At 43.3% G+C, this 13,600-nt stretch overlaps 1 long non-coding RNA gene across 1 annotated transcript; it reads left to right on the top strand.

Annotated features, from left to right (window-relative positions):
- Positions 1 to 9,064: 9,064 nt before the first annotated feature.
- Positions 9,065 to 11,670, top strand: LOC133384309 (uncharacterized). The gene is made up of 3 exons (XR_009762494.1): positions 9,065 to 9,259; positions 10,501 to 10,618; positions 11,232 to 11,670. It is a non-coding gene; the product is annotated as an uncharacterized LOC133384309 (long non-coding RNA).
- Positions 11,671 to 13,600: the final 1,930 nt, after the last annotated feature.

The raw sequence follows: 13,600 nt of genomic DNA, 5'->3' as shown, positions 1-13,600 counted from the left end.
CCCCTTCGTGTGTGAACTGCATCACACATAGAAAGTAGCTGCAGGGCTGTGGTGCTGACTCTACGCCTTTGGTGATGCCAGCTCCTGGGCCTACCCCTTTCATCCATGTGTGATCTGCAGGCAAGTGTTTCTGCAGGGGAGGCAAAAGGGTGCCAAGGACCTGTAGAGTTGATTGCCAGTGACCTGTAGTAACAATTCATAGACCTTGCCCCCACCCCCAGAAATATTTCTGTGGACACTCTTGGTTGCAGGGGAAAACCTACATATGTAGACCTCTACACGTGTATGATTTCCTTGGAAGCTGGAACCCCATTTGCACAAGGTTCCAGCTCACTTAGAAAGTTTTCCATGTGGATGTTCATGTCTAATGGGTAGATGAAAAGAGGTGGAGCCACAGATTCTGTGTGACTTTAGGGGTGATCCAGCCCCATACCACACGTAAATGGGACTATAGTTATAGGGGGACAGGAGATGGGTTGGAAAGAGATATTAATATTTAGTTGTTGTTAGTTGTCTTAGCTGTGTTATGAAAAATCTGACTCCTGTTCATATGTTTGGTAGGACACAGTGTTTGTATGTATGTATGTATTAGCTTTATATCCTGCCCTTTCTCCCAGTGGGAGCCCAGGGCGGCAAACAAAAGCACTAAAAGCACTTAAACACATCATAAAAACAGACTTTAAAATATATGAAAACAAAACTACTAAAACATATTAAAACAAAACATCTTTAAAAAGTTGGAAAAAGAGCTATAAAAACATCTATTTTTTTAAAAAAGGTTTAAAAACATATTAAAAAGCAATTCCAACACAGACGCAGCCTGGGATAAGGTCTCTACTTAAAAGGCTTGTTGAAAGAGGAAGGTCTTCAGTAGGCGCTGAAAAAATAACAGAGATGGCGCCTGTCTAATATTTAAGGGGAGGGAATTCCAAAGGGGCGGTGCCATTACACCAAAGGTCCATTTCCTATGTTGAGCAGAACGGGACTCCTGATAAGATGGTATCTGCAGGAGGCCCTCACCTGCACAGCGCAGTGATCGACTGGGTATGTAAGGGATAAGATGGTCTTTTAGGTATCCTGGTCCTGAGCTGTATAGGGCTTTGTACACCAAAATCAGAACCTTGAACTTAGTCCAGCAGCTAATAAGTAGTTAGTGCAATTCTTTCAGCAGTGGGTTGACATGTTGCGATACCCTGCCCCAGTGAACAGTCTTGCCATTGTATTTTGCACCAGCTACAGCTTTCAGACCAACCTCAAGGGAAGCCCCACATACAGCACATTACAGTAATCCAGCCTGGAGGTTACCAATGCATGGACAACAGTGGTCAGGCTATCCGGATCCGGAAACGGCCACAGCTGTCTTACCAGCTGAAGCTGGTAAAAGACACTCCTAGCCACTGAGGTCACATGGGCCTCTAGCAACAAAGATGGATCCAGGAACACCCCCAGATTATGGACCTGCTCTTTCAGAGGAAGTACGACTCCATCCCAAACAGGCAACTGACCAATTATCCGAACTCGGAAACCACCAACCCACATCACCTCCATCTTGCTAAGATTCAGACTCAGTTTACTGGCCCTCATCCAGCCCACCACTGAGTCCAGGTAGCAGTCCAGGGCTTGCACAGCCTCTCCCAATTTAGATGTTACAGAGAAATATAACAGTATCATCAGTGTACTGCTGACACCTCGCCCCAAATCTCCTGAAGATCGCTCCCAAGAGCTTCATATAGATGTTAAACAGCATGGGGGGCAAGATGATACCCTACGGAACGCCACAGCACAACTGTCAGGGGCTGAAAGATAATCACCCAATGCTATTATGTGAAAATGACCCTGGAGATAGGATCGGAACCACTTTAAAACAGTGCCTCGATACCCATCTCACCAAGTCAGCCCAGAAGGATACCATGGTCAATGGTATCCAAAGCCACCAAGTGATCAAGTAAGAACAACAGGGTTGCATTCCCTTGTCCTTCTCCTGATAAATGTCATCCATCAGGGTGACCAAGGCCAATTCAGTCCCACAACCAGGCCTGAACCCAGACTGGGATGGGTCAAGATAATCTGTTTCATCCAAGAGTACTTGCCATTGCTGCACCACAACCTCTGAATCATCTTCCCTAAGAATGGGGTATTTGTGACCAGGCAGTAGTTGTCACAAACCAATGGGTCCAGGGTGGGCTTTTTCAGGAGTAGTCAGATCACCACCTTTTTCAGGGCAGCTGGAACCACTCCCTTCTGCGATGATGCGTTGACCATTCCCTGGATCCACTCAGTCAAACCCCCTCGGCAAGCTTTAATAATAATAATTATTATTATCTTTATTTATACCCCGCCCTTTTTCCAAACTGGAACTCAAGGCGGCTTCCAGATAAAAACAAGTACACATCATTAAGAACCTATAAAAATATAAAACATATAAACATATAAAATCAGCATTAAAACAGGATTAAACTATTAAGATGTTAAAGCCAATTATTCTTAAAATACTGCAACCCAGATTAGGAGCATACAGGCAAAACAATAACATACAGCATCCTCTTCAGTCACTACCCTTAAAACCTTCAGTTCCAAAGGCCTGCCGGAAGAAAAAAGTCTTTAGCTGTCGGCGGAAAGACTGCACAGAGGAGGCCATTCTTGCCTCCCTAGGGAGGGAGTTCCAGAGCCTAGGGGCAGCCACCGAAAAGGCCCTAAGCCAAGAAGGGAGCTGTACATGCATAAATATGACAATTTACTCATCTTTTTTAGCCAATATGTGATTTCCTTTGGACTAGTCAAACTTCAGGAATATAATGAAACATAATTAGATGATGATTGCATGCCAATCAAGGAACTGCACCAGGGATGTGGAACTTAAGAGCTGGGGACCAAATGTAGCCCTCCAGGCCCGTGTATCTGGCCCTCAGGCTGCTCCAAAAGCCACACACATCCTGTGCCACATCCCTCACCAGCCCTGTTTTGCACCTTCCTTGAGTGTTTTTGCCTGGTTGGAATATGTCTTTGAACTCTGATAGTTTTATTTTTTTTTAGTTAGTATATTTGTATGCCACTTTTCATCACCAAGTGACTTCAAAGTGGCTTCCATAGCAAGAACAAAACAATATAATAAAAACAATTCAGAACATAATAATAATTTTAAAAACCTACAACAGTATCAATAAATAACACGACAAAATATGTCAAAAAAGGCTGAAATCTCAAATCAATCTAGTCTGCAAGGGAGAGAGAGAAAGAGAGAGAAAAACCCCAGATATACAGTAAAGTCCCATTATTGTATAACAGTCCATATCCTTCAAAGAAGGCTGCAACACATGCCTTGGTAGCAGTGTCTTCCCTCAGTGTCCAGATAATACCTTTTGCTGGCCTGGATAGAGGATAGAGAGGGGTGTGGGGGTGTAAAGCAGAGCTTGGAAAAGTTACTTTTTTGAACTACAACTCCCATCAGCCCAATCCAGTGGCCATGCTGGCTGGGGCTGACGGGAGTTGTAGTTTAAAAAAGTAACTTTTCCAAGCTCTGGTGTAAAGTACAGTACAAATATAAAATTTACCATTTTTGCCTTGTCCGCTTTTGCCTCTGGCCCCACCCAGGAAGGAAATGAGGCTCTCAGCCTGAAAAAGGCTCTCCACCTCTGAACTACACCAATGGGATATCAGGAAAACAGGTTTAAGGTGTTTACTGATAGCACCTCCTCCAACAGGTGGAGCACCAGCACAGAAAATAGCAGACGATTTCCTGTGGTGTGCCATCATGGTGACTATATTGGCATGATCACTGCTGTGCCACCTGTGCTGATGCTGCTAGGCCTTTTAAGAACATAAGAACATAAGAAGAGCCTGCTGGAACAGGCCAGTGGCCCATCTAGTCCAGCATCCTGTTCTCACAGTGGCCAACCAGGTGCCTGGGGGAAGCCCGCAAGCAGGACCCGAGTGCAAGGACACTCTCCCCTCCTGAGGCTTCCGGCAATTGGTTTTCAGAAGCATGCTGCCTCTGACTAGGGTGGCAGAGCACGGCCATCATGGCTAGTAGCCATTGATAGCCCTGTCCTCCATGAATTTGTCTAATCTTTTTTTAAAGCCATCCAAGCTGGCTTGAACTAGAGGCTAGCAGAACAAGAATCAACCAATACCAGGCGTGGAATTCAGCATGCCTGTCATTTGCAAACACACAATGGTTGCTGGAGGAAGCGGTTCTGGTAGAGCCAGAGTGTTTCCAGCTGGAGAGCTCACACCACACAACAGAAACATGTTGTTCATATTTGTTAATTTGCAAAACAATTATTTATTACATTTTATCTGCTTGTTGTCATAAAACGGATTCTGCTCTAAGTAGTTAATAAAAAGAGCTGTGTGACTTCCCATACAACTATTTTTTTGCCAGCCATCTAAGCAGTGCTACAATCCAGAGCCATTTGGTGTAATTAAAAGGGTTGTTCAAAATCAAATCCCAATGTAGGCATATTTTGTATCGTTCTTGCAACTTACTCCTCTTACTTTTAAAAAAATCAAATTAAGCCATTTAAGAGATATGTATATAAACACTGTTTATAAGTTTCTTTGGATGATCTTAAAGAAAATACATCTGCAACTATTTTTCTAGGAATACACATGGCTTTTTCTCTCTTAAGATACCTGTACACATTTACAGTTCAACACAAGTCAAAGTAGCCCAGGAATGGATACAACACAACTATTCTGCCTTGGTTCACCAATACAACATGCTAAGCTCATCGAGGAGGATATATAAAAATTCCCTTAACCCATGATAATTGTAGCAACCTCAGAATAGACGAATGGCATGCTTACTGAGACCATCTTTAAAATTACATTAGGCAATCATTAGCCTGAAGATTGGACATGTAATGAAAAATGTGTGTGCCACTAGGGAGACCTTTGTTTCATAAGCCACAATTAAATATCGCAACATGTTAATGTGTTAACTGTTAGATTCTTCCTTTGAAAACAAATTTCAGTCTGAATGAATACATTGACAGCACAATTCTATACGTCTTCTCAATCAGAAGTCCCATTAAGTTCAGTGGAATTACTGAGGTTTTCTTCAAAATAGGCATGCATAGATTTCAAGTATTTTCAGTGCCATAAAAATAACTGACACTGGGGCAAAAACCACGTACCCAACTTTTGCAACAGGAAAGAGAGTTTACATGGCCTGACAAGTCACTATTCACATCACTGCAGCTAAATAAACCATGTATATAATTTTGGGTTGCCTGATGGTTTGGAATTCCAAACTACATTTGTTTTAACATGTGGGGGGGCAACAAACAGCATTTTGTGGTCTGCAGGCATCTTTCAGTATTTTGATCACCCTAAGAAAACAAAAAACAAGAAGCAGATATATTTATTTATTTATTTATACACAATTTTTCCTTAATAAGGCCAGGGTGAGACAGATAACATCACAAAATGACCAAAAAATGTTATGGGGGAAATTAAGGTGTAGAGGTAAGCTAAATCTTCCCCCCACTTATATTTTTATTTAGCCAAATATAGGCAGATAATAGTGCAAGCCTGTGTGTGTTTACTCAGAAGTAAGTCCCACTATGTTTAGTTGGGCTTACTCACTAGTAAGTGTGTTTAAGATCTCAGCCTAAGGCTTTTTAACCACAAGCAGTTTCTTGGACCTAGTACTGTTATTGTTAAAAGCTTCAGACATGTCTAAAGGAGCACAGAATGCATAGCTGGAACCTTGGAGAAATGTTAAGAGGTTATCTAGTCCATCCCCTTAACCTCACTAATCATCAATGGTGTCAAAATAAGAGATAACGTCTCTACTTACATCAACAATTCTTTGAAGATGTCACAGACACTGCAGCCCCATTGGCTCAGTGCTTCCACTTGCTAACTATTTTCACCCTTAGGTAACTCCCTTTCAGCCCATGAATGATTACTCATAAACAAGTCCCACTGAGTTTAATTAAACCTACATGTAAATACATATATGACTGCATGCTTGATGGGAAGTCTTAAATTTTCCTCGTCAGTTTAATCCCATGATTCTTGTTTCCATTACTGGGGGGAAATGGTTTCTTCTATCCTGCTTAGAGCTAGAGATGGACAAATCTATCAATTTCAGATTCTCCCAGTTTCTCCACATTTCTGCATCAGTTTGCAATTAAAAAGAATCCTCATGAAAATGTGTGAGCATCTTAGTCCAATATCTCCTAATATACACCTTTTGTATACAGATTTGTCTGATATATACAGTTTTGCAAGCACAGTCCCTTAATATAATGCATTATAGGTTATTTTCATTACTATATGCATTTTTGCACATTTTCTCCTAATATATACATTTATGTACCCATTATTTCATTCAGAGTGCTGCATCACACAATTCAAATTTCAAAGAATAGCTTTGGTTCTTATATTGGTTCAAAAAGTATGAATTAGGTAGGTTCACATTTAAATATGAACTGAACCTAATCTCTCCCCCATCCCTACTTAGAGCACCCTTGTATATTCACTAATAGGCAAAAAACCATGTTACCAGATTCTTCCAAGCTACACAGCAAGTGGATTGGATTGTGACAGACCAACCCAAATTGTGTTTGTATTTTGACAAATTTGTAGGGCAGTCCAATATCTCTGAGAGAAGGTCAGGTCTCCTGCTCCCCTGGTGCATTCACTATAGCTGCCCAATTTCCCTGCTTTTTAAAGTTTGATAGAAATATCTGTGGGCTATAGGTACATTCTTAAACTGCAAGGTTTTTTGCCTATTAGTGAATTTCCCTGCTTTTTAATCAGGGAGGTAAGAAATGGGATCCTGTCCAAGTTTGCTGAGAATGGATTGATCATTCACATGCTTATTTTATTTACTCCCCTGCAATCATGCTTAGGATAGGTGAAACTGACCACAGGGGATGGGGAGGGGATGAGGAGGGAGGGGAGGAAACGCAGAGGGGAGGACTGGGAGGGGAGCAGGCAGGCGGGGGAGGGGAGGACAGGTTTGATCATTTGCATGTTTATTGAGTTCAGTGCGATTTACTCCCGTGCAATCGTGCTTAGGATAGGTAAAACTGAATGGGGGGAGGGAGGGAGGGCTGGAGTGGGCAGAGGAGGAGGAAGGGAGAGGAGATGGAAAGGAGGGGAAAAGCAGGTCAGATCATTTGCATGTTTATTGAGTTCAATGGGATTTACTCCTATGCAATCATGGTTAGGATAGGTAAAACTGACTGTGGGGGGGAGGAGGGGGAGGGGAGGGGGAGGGGGAAAGGGAAGGAGCATATTGAAGGGGCAAAGGGAGGGGGAGGGGAGGGCAGGTTTGATTATTTGCATACGTATAGAGTTCAGTGGTATTTACTTCAGTGCAATCATGCTTAAGATAGGTAAACCTGACCATGGGGAGGAGGGAGGGGGAAGGGGAAGAATGCTACATGCATGCATTGCTGCCATCAACCAAGATGGCGGCAGAGGCTTCAGCCCCTTAGGGAAATCTCGGCCACCATCTTGATTGATGGCAAACCTGCACACGCAGTGCGCACAGCCGCAAAAACAGCAGAGAGAAAGGTAGTGAAGCGGAGGAATGGTGGGCGGCTCTGAAGCTCCTGCCCTGCTATCCGCGGCAGCAATCCTGCTGTGGATTGCGGAAGGGGAGCGCAGGGGCCCTCGGCCAGTGCCCCACCTGGCCACCCTTTAGAACCGGCCCTGGGAACTAGGGATGCGTGAGAATTACACTGAATTTGGATTTAGCACCAGGTTTTTCAATGGTTCGCATATGCTTTGCGGAGTAATCCTGTTCGATTTGAACTTCAGTTTGGTTTCTTCCATTTCCATGATAACTGGATTTTTTCCCCTCAGATAGTCCCTCAAATATATTGTTCTTTTGTTGATTTTACTCGCAGCACAGCAGTACAGCTCTTGCTCTCTGACACCCCCCTCCACTGGAATAATCCAAGCTCCAAGCAAGGAGTAAGCAAACCAAGACTATTATAGCCTCTAATAGCAGAGGAGGACGAGGAGGAGGAGGACGGTGAGCTGCTTTCCTTTCAAACTATCAATAATTCCTTTTAAAACATTAATAGTTTCTTTCAAAATATCAATATTAACATTTTTAGGAGGAAAAACACATACTGGTAAAAGCAAAGGATAATGGACAAAAAACAAGCTTGAATCCACACTGCCAATTGTGTCAATGGAATGCTTTCAAAGCGGCACTGAACAACAGAGCCCATCCCTAAGTGGAACACAGCTTTACTTTGAGACAAGATTCCTGAGCAATTCAAACACTATAAATGCTACAAAAATGGAAGTGGACTGCCTTCAAGTCAATCCCAACTTATGGCAACCCTATGAATAGGGTTTTCATGGTAAGCGGTATTCAGAGGGAGTTTACCATTGTCTTCCTCTGAGGCTGAGAGGCAGTGACTGGCCCAAGGTCACCCAGTGCACTTCACGGCTGTGTGGGGATTTGAACCCTGGTCTCCCAGGTCGTAGTCCAACACTCTAACCACTACACCACACTGGCTCCCATAAATACTACAAGCAGTATATAAATAATAATAAAATAAAGATGTCAACTGGATACCTGTTTTATTTATAACTTTTCTTTATTATTTTTAAAGATAAAAATAATGGATATTGTAAAATAAAGAATGTTTACTAAAAGACAGGAACTCCTACAAAACAAAACAAAATATTAAAAGTAAAACCTGTGACAGTTTATATACCTCTTAGAAATGTAAATGATTAACTGGTATATAAATGTCTTAAAATAAATAAATAAATAAAATAGTTCAGCTATGTTGCATAGTGCTTTGCCACTGCTCAGAATGTGGCTTTTCAAGCTTTGGCTTGTGCAAACTGTAGGACAGTGGCTGAGAGATCAAGGTTTTCAGCAATGTCATTCTCAATGGACAGGATAGCAAGTGATGTGAGCCTTTCATACACTATGGGACATTGCAAGTACATCTTGATGAGCTCTAATATTGAGTTTTTTAAAAAGCGACAAGGGAAAAAAACTGAAGAAAAACTATAACCTGGGAGAATGTAGTATATGGTGATCCTGTACCTTTAAGACTAGTTATACCACTCGAACAGAGGGCCTACTTCTTGTAGCTTAGGAGAGAGCGTTGGAGCTCAGGGAGGAGGCTTTGCAGCTGGAGCATTATGTGTATGTGTGAATATAATAATGAATATAGGCACACAACTTCATGAGAGTCATCCTTTGAGAGCCACCCATCACATGACAGACTGAACTGGAGCAGGAGTGCACTGAAAGCAGAGCAGCAAATAAGAGGTAACTTGCTCTTGGCCATTTTCATAGACATTGCTGGGGGAAATTCTGGGAGTAGCAGGGTCTGTTACACTGCTATGTTTTGCAATCCTGCATGAGCCATACAGCTTGGTAACACTGCAAAGCTACAGGGCTGCCCAGAGGCAGGGGCAACTGAGGCAATTTGCCACAGGCCTTCACAAAGCAAAAGGCCCTTTGCTTCAGTTTCCTTGTCTACCATTGGCCTCTGTCCTGATCCTGGCACATTGCTCAACACAATTCTTGGTATTTTGTTTAAAGTTTTCATAAAAAGAGGAAATGGTATACTAGAGTGTAAAAATCACACTTGATCTCTCCCTAGCCATGATGAAGTAAATATTTGACACAGTTGTGTATGAAACAATAAATGCTAATTTGAGGCTTAAGTTGGCTGTAAAATGTATTCTTGGGAGCAGGGCCAGCACCATGCATGACTGGGATCTTGGGCATGAGACTGCCATGGGTTTGGGTCATTGTGGTACTCCCCAGCACACATCCCCAAAACAGCCAGCATGGGCTTAAATAGCCCTGGCAGCCCCGCCTCCCACATCTCTGCATCTTGGGTGAAGGCACGCATGTGCATGCTAGTGCACCGATATGGGAGGTGGGGCTGCCTGACCTACTTAAGCTTGTGACAGCTGCTTCGGGGGGGGGCTGTTGCTTGAGTGGGAGGAGTTTCCACTCCTCAATTTGCAGCAGTGTCAGCCTGGCCACAAATCATGCCCTGTGACCTGATGCTGCTGCGGATCACAGAACAGGAGCTCTACCCTGTGAGCCCCAGCCTAAGGAGAGGCCCTTGGGCCCATGCCTGACCTGGATGCCCACTGGCTCTGGGCCTGCTTGGGAGGCTTGAAAGGAAGAGAACTGCATATTAGGTAGGCCTGTAGCCCAACTGTAAGAAGGTTCAAACCAATCATGGTAAGGTAAAATCCTTTTTTATGTCTGGGCAACAATAGAAGATTGGTCATATTAATATAACTGACCCAGCTGAAGTAGCCCCAGTTACAAAGTTTGTTCTAAGGAGAAAAGAAACAGGAAAGACTTTAAGAATGGATTCTGTGGGACAGCAGCTTTGTATGCACATGCATGGGTACTTATAAGAGGAAGCTGCAGGGGCCCCAACATCAGACCTGAACCAGGCCCCTTAAACCCTCTGGGTGGCTCTGCAAACTTGACTATGAGGGGGCAGCAAAGGCACTCCTCATCTCGGGTGCTATTTATCCTAGGGCCAGCCCTGACCTCAAGAACAGAATTTTCAAAAATAGCCATCAGGATTGCTTTTCAGAAGACTCATCCAGTCCACAACTATCACCAAAGACTGGCTGAAAGTAGAACAAAAAACCTGTAAGTACAGCCTACTCCGTATTTTTAATGTTTTATTTATATATTCATGTATATTAATTGTTCAACCTTGATAACATTGAGCAGGCTTTTTTTAAAAAAAAATCAACATAGCAATCATGTTGAATTGCATATGATTAATACAAAACACACACAGAGTGAGTGATGTGAATGTTTTATCTGATGCTATTTTCAGAGCTGCTGTGACTAAGTTCTTATATCCTTATAAATGCCCCTTCCTCATAAAGGGCTGGTTTGCAGATCATCCCAATCCAAACCATGGTTACAGAATGAATCTTAGTTACAGATTGTGGTGAGTGTGGAGGGAGCTAACCACAAACCCGGCTTTGGATGACACATTAAGCCAAGCCATGGCTTAGTTTAGTGCAGCATAGCAGCATAATGACTGGGGAGGAATGAAGTGGACACAGTCTCCTCCCGAGGAGCCTGCGCATTCACACCAAGCCATGATTTGGCTCAGCATAAATTGTGAACCAGGCCAATGTCTATTAATTCTGTGTTGTGTCTCCGTGTCCAATGAGCCCTTCAAATAAAAATAAATAAAATAATAACTAAATAAAATGGTAAAGTGTCATTTTTTGTGCTTTTGTTGCAGGGGTTATGTTGCAGGCTGTTAATGCTAACAGCATGTGGTAGTGAGGAAATGGATTGCATATTTGGTGAGGAAAGACAAAGCCTACAAATTTCCAATGTGAACCCTCTGAAATATTTTGAGCTGTTTTCAGATTCCATCTTGCCACCTTCCATTGTTCATGCCTAGAGCCAGTTCTTTTGCGCATGAGCACCAGTCCTGAAAGTTGTCTTGAAGATGCCATATGCACTCTAATGAAGAACAGTTACAGAGAACTCCTGTACAACTGCCTGCTTCAGAATTTGTACAGAATCTACAAACTCAAAACAGGGATACGGACTGAGTGGATGCCAATGTCTTTAACTTCATTTATCTATATTTGGCAAAAATTGCACTGCAGCTGGAGATGAAATACTGAGCTAAATAAATGCAGTGATGTGAGCTCCAAACAGCAATTACTAAAGCTGAGCTGCCTTGTGTAAGATCTTACTTTTATTTATTGTGTTTAAACCCCCTTGCAAGCTGTACAGTGCAAGTGTTGCCTAATCAAATAACACTTGATTCTAAGGGTATCATCTTAGCTTCGCTATTGAAATATCATGATATATAGACAGGGAACATGCCTTTCTTTGCTTCAGCCAAACTAAGACAATGTATGGCACTGTTTTTAAGTTGTTCTCATTTGCTCCTGCCTTTTTCAAGAGCAGCAGTGCTTTATTCCCAATTAAGTTCCTTATAATTAAACAAAGGATAATTATTTTTGCTCTGCCCACCACCACCCGGCTCTGAGCATGAACTGTCCCAGATCATGATATGGCACTGCCATATTGACAGGGCTGGTTCTAAAGGGCGGCCAGGTTGGGCACTGGCCCGACGGCCCCTGGAGCTACAGAGGGCCCCTCAGCCACCCCTCCGCTCCCCTTCCATGATCCGTGGGCTCCCCACGTCCCCCCACTTACCTGTCTGCTGTCTTTTACTGTTGCCCTTAACAACGATGGCGGCCACGGTTTCCCTAAGGTACTGAAGCCCCTGCTGCCATCTTAGTTGATGGCAGAGATGTGCGTGCATAGCATGCATGCGTGCCATCAACAAAGATGGCAGTGGAGGCTTCATCCCCTTAGGGAAACCGTGGCCGCCATCTTGGTTAATGGCAATAATAAAAGACAGGAGACAGGTAGGTGGGGTGGGGTGCACGCGTGTGTGAACACGCATGAGCACACATGCCGGGGGCCAGGGCAAGGTGATGCCCAAGGGCCCCGGCATTCCTGGAGCCGGCCCTGCATATCAAATCATACCATTGCTCCAACTAACCCACTGTTCCCCACTCTGATTGCCAGGGGCTTTCTGTGGTCTCAGGAAGGGATCATTCCCAGGCCTTCCACCTGAGATCAATTAATTGATGCCAGGTTTTCAACCTAGGACATTCTACATACAATGTGTGAACTCTACCACTCAGCTATGATGCCTCTCCATATTCCCTTGCATGGGGGAAGGAAAGAAGGAAGATGTTGTCTTCAGAAAGAACACACTTGTCACCTATTTCTGCCCAGGAGAACATTTTATTCGAGAAGCAACCTTAATATCTGTTTCAAGTATCTTAAAGGAAAAAAGCAAAATGCTACTAGATCTCAGAAGTAAATTAGCATCAGACTTTTGCTGCTCACATCACATTTTAAAAGCAGTTGGACTGTGTTGTCATCATCCTCAGGACAAACAGGGCCAGCTCTCGATTTGGGAGGGGTCCTTGTCAAAGCACCCTATGGAGGACCTCCTCCTATGTTGCCAGGTCCTGGCAGATATGTCTAGCAATGGTAGTGATGGGCAGCAGCACTGTGATCAGCAGCAGGCACCCTGTAGCTACCATTTTAAATTACCCACAGTGCTGCCAACACAGTGTCACCCTGTCGCACTGTTAAAAATATATGTGGCAGCTCCAAGCCACACAGCACACGGGGCCCAGAGCAGATACTGGATCAGTGGTGAACCGTGTCAAGGTGTTGTTGCCTCACAGTTTACTGGGGATACTACTACATGCTGATAGCCTTTTCCGTCCACGCTCTGAAAAAACTGCAAGTTCTCCAAGTTTCGTTAGTTCAATTTAGACTAACCCCATCATGCGTGCGGGGCAAATTGTACATGCCTACAAAGTGCCCACAGGTCCTCTGATTCAACTCCCTTAAATCTCCCTATCAACCTGCCAGTAATTAGTTTACTTATTAGGAGAGTGTCTGCCACACTCCTAGATAAAAATATTGGTAGAATTTCAAAACAATCCAAATGAATTTATGTAAGATTAATGATTTTCCCCCAGAGCATTTCCACATCATTAATTTGCTACTATATTTCACCTAAATAGGCAAGTTTTTTTTTAAGACTAATGAAAATTTTCAGGG

The sequence above is a fragment of the Rhineura floridana genome, chromosome 4 (genome assembly GCF_030035675.1).
Source record: "Rhineura floridana isolate rRhiFlo1 chromosome 4, rRhiFlo1.hap2, whole genome shotgun sequence".
Classification (NCBI taxonomy): domain Eukaryota; kingdom Metazoa; phylum Chordata; class Lepidosauria; order Squamata; family Rhineuridae; genus Rhineura; species Rhineura floridana.
This window is presented reverse-complemented; position numbering and strand designations above follow the sequence as displayed.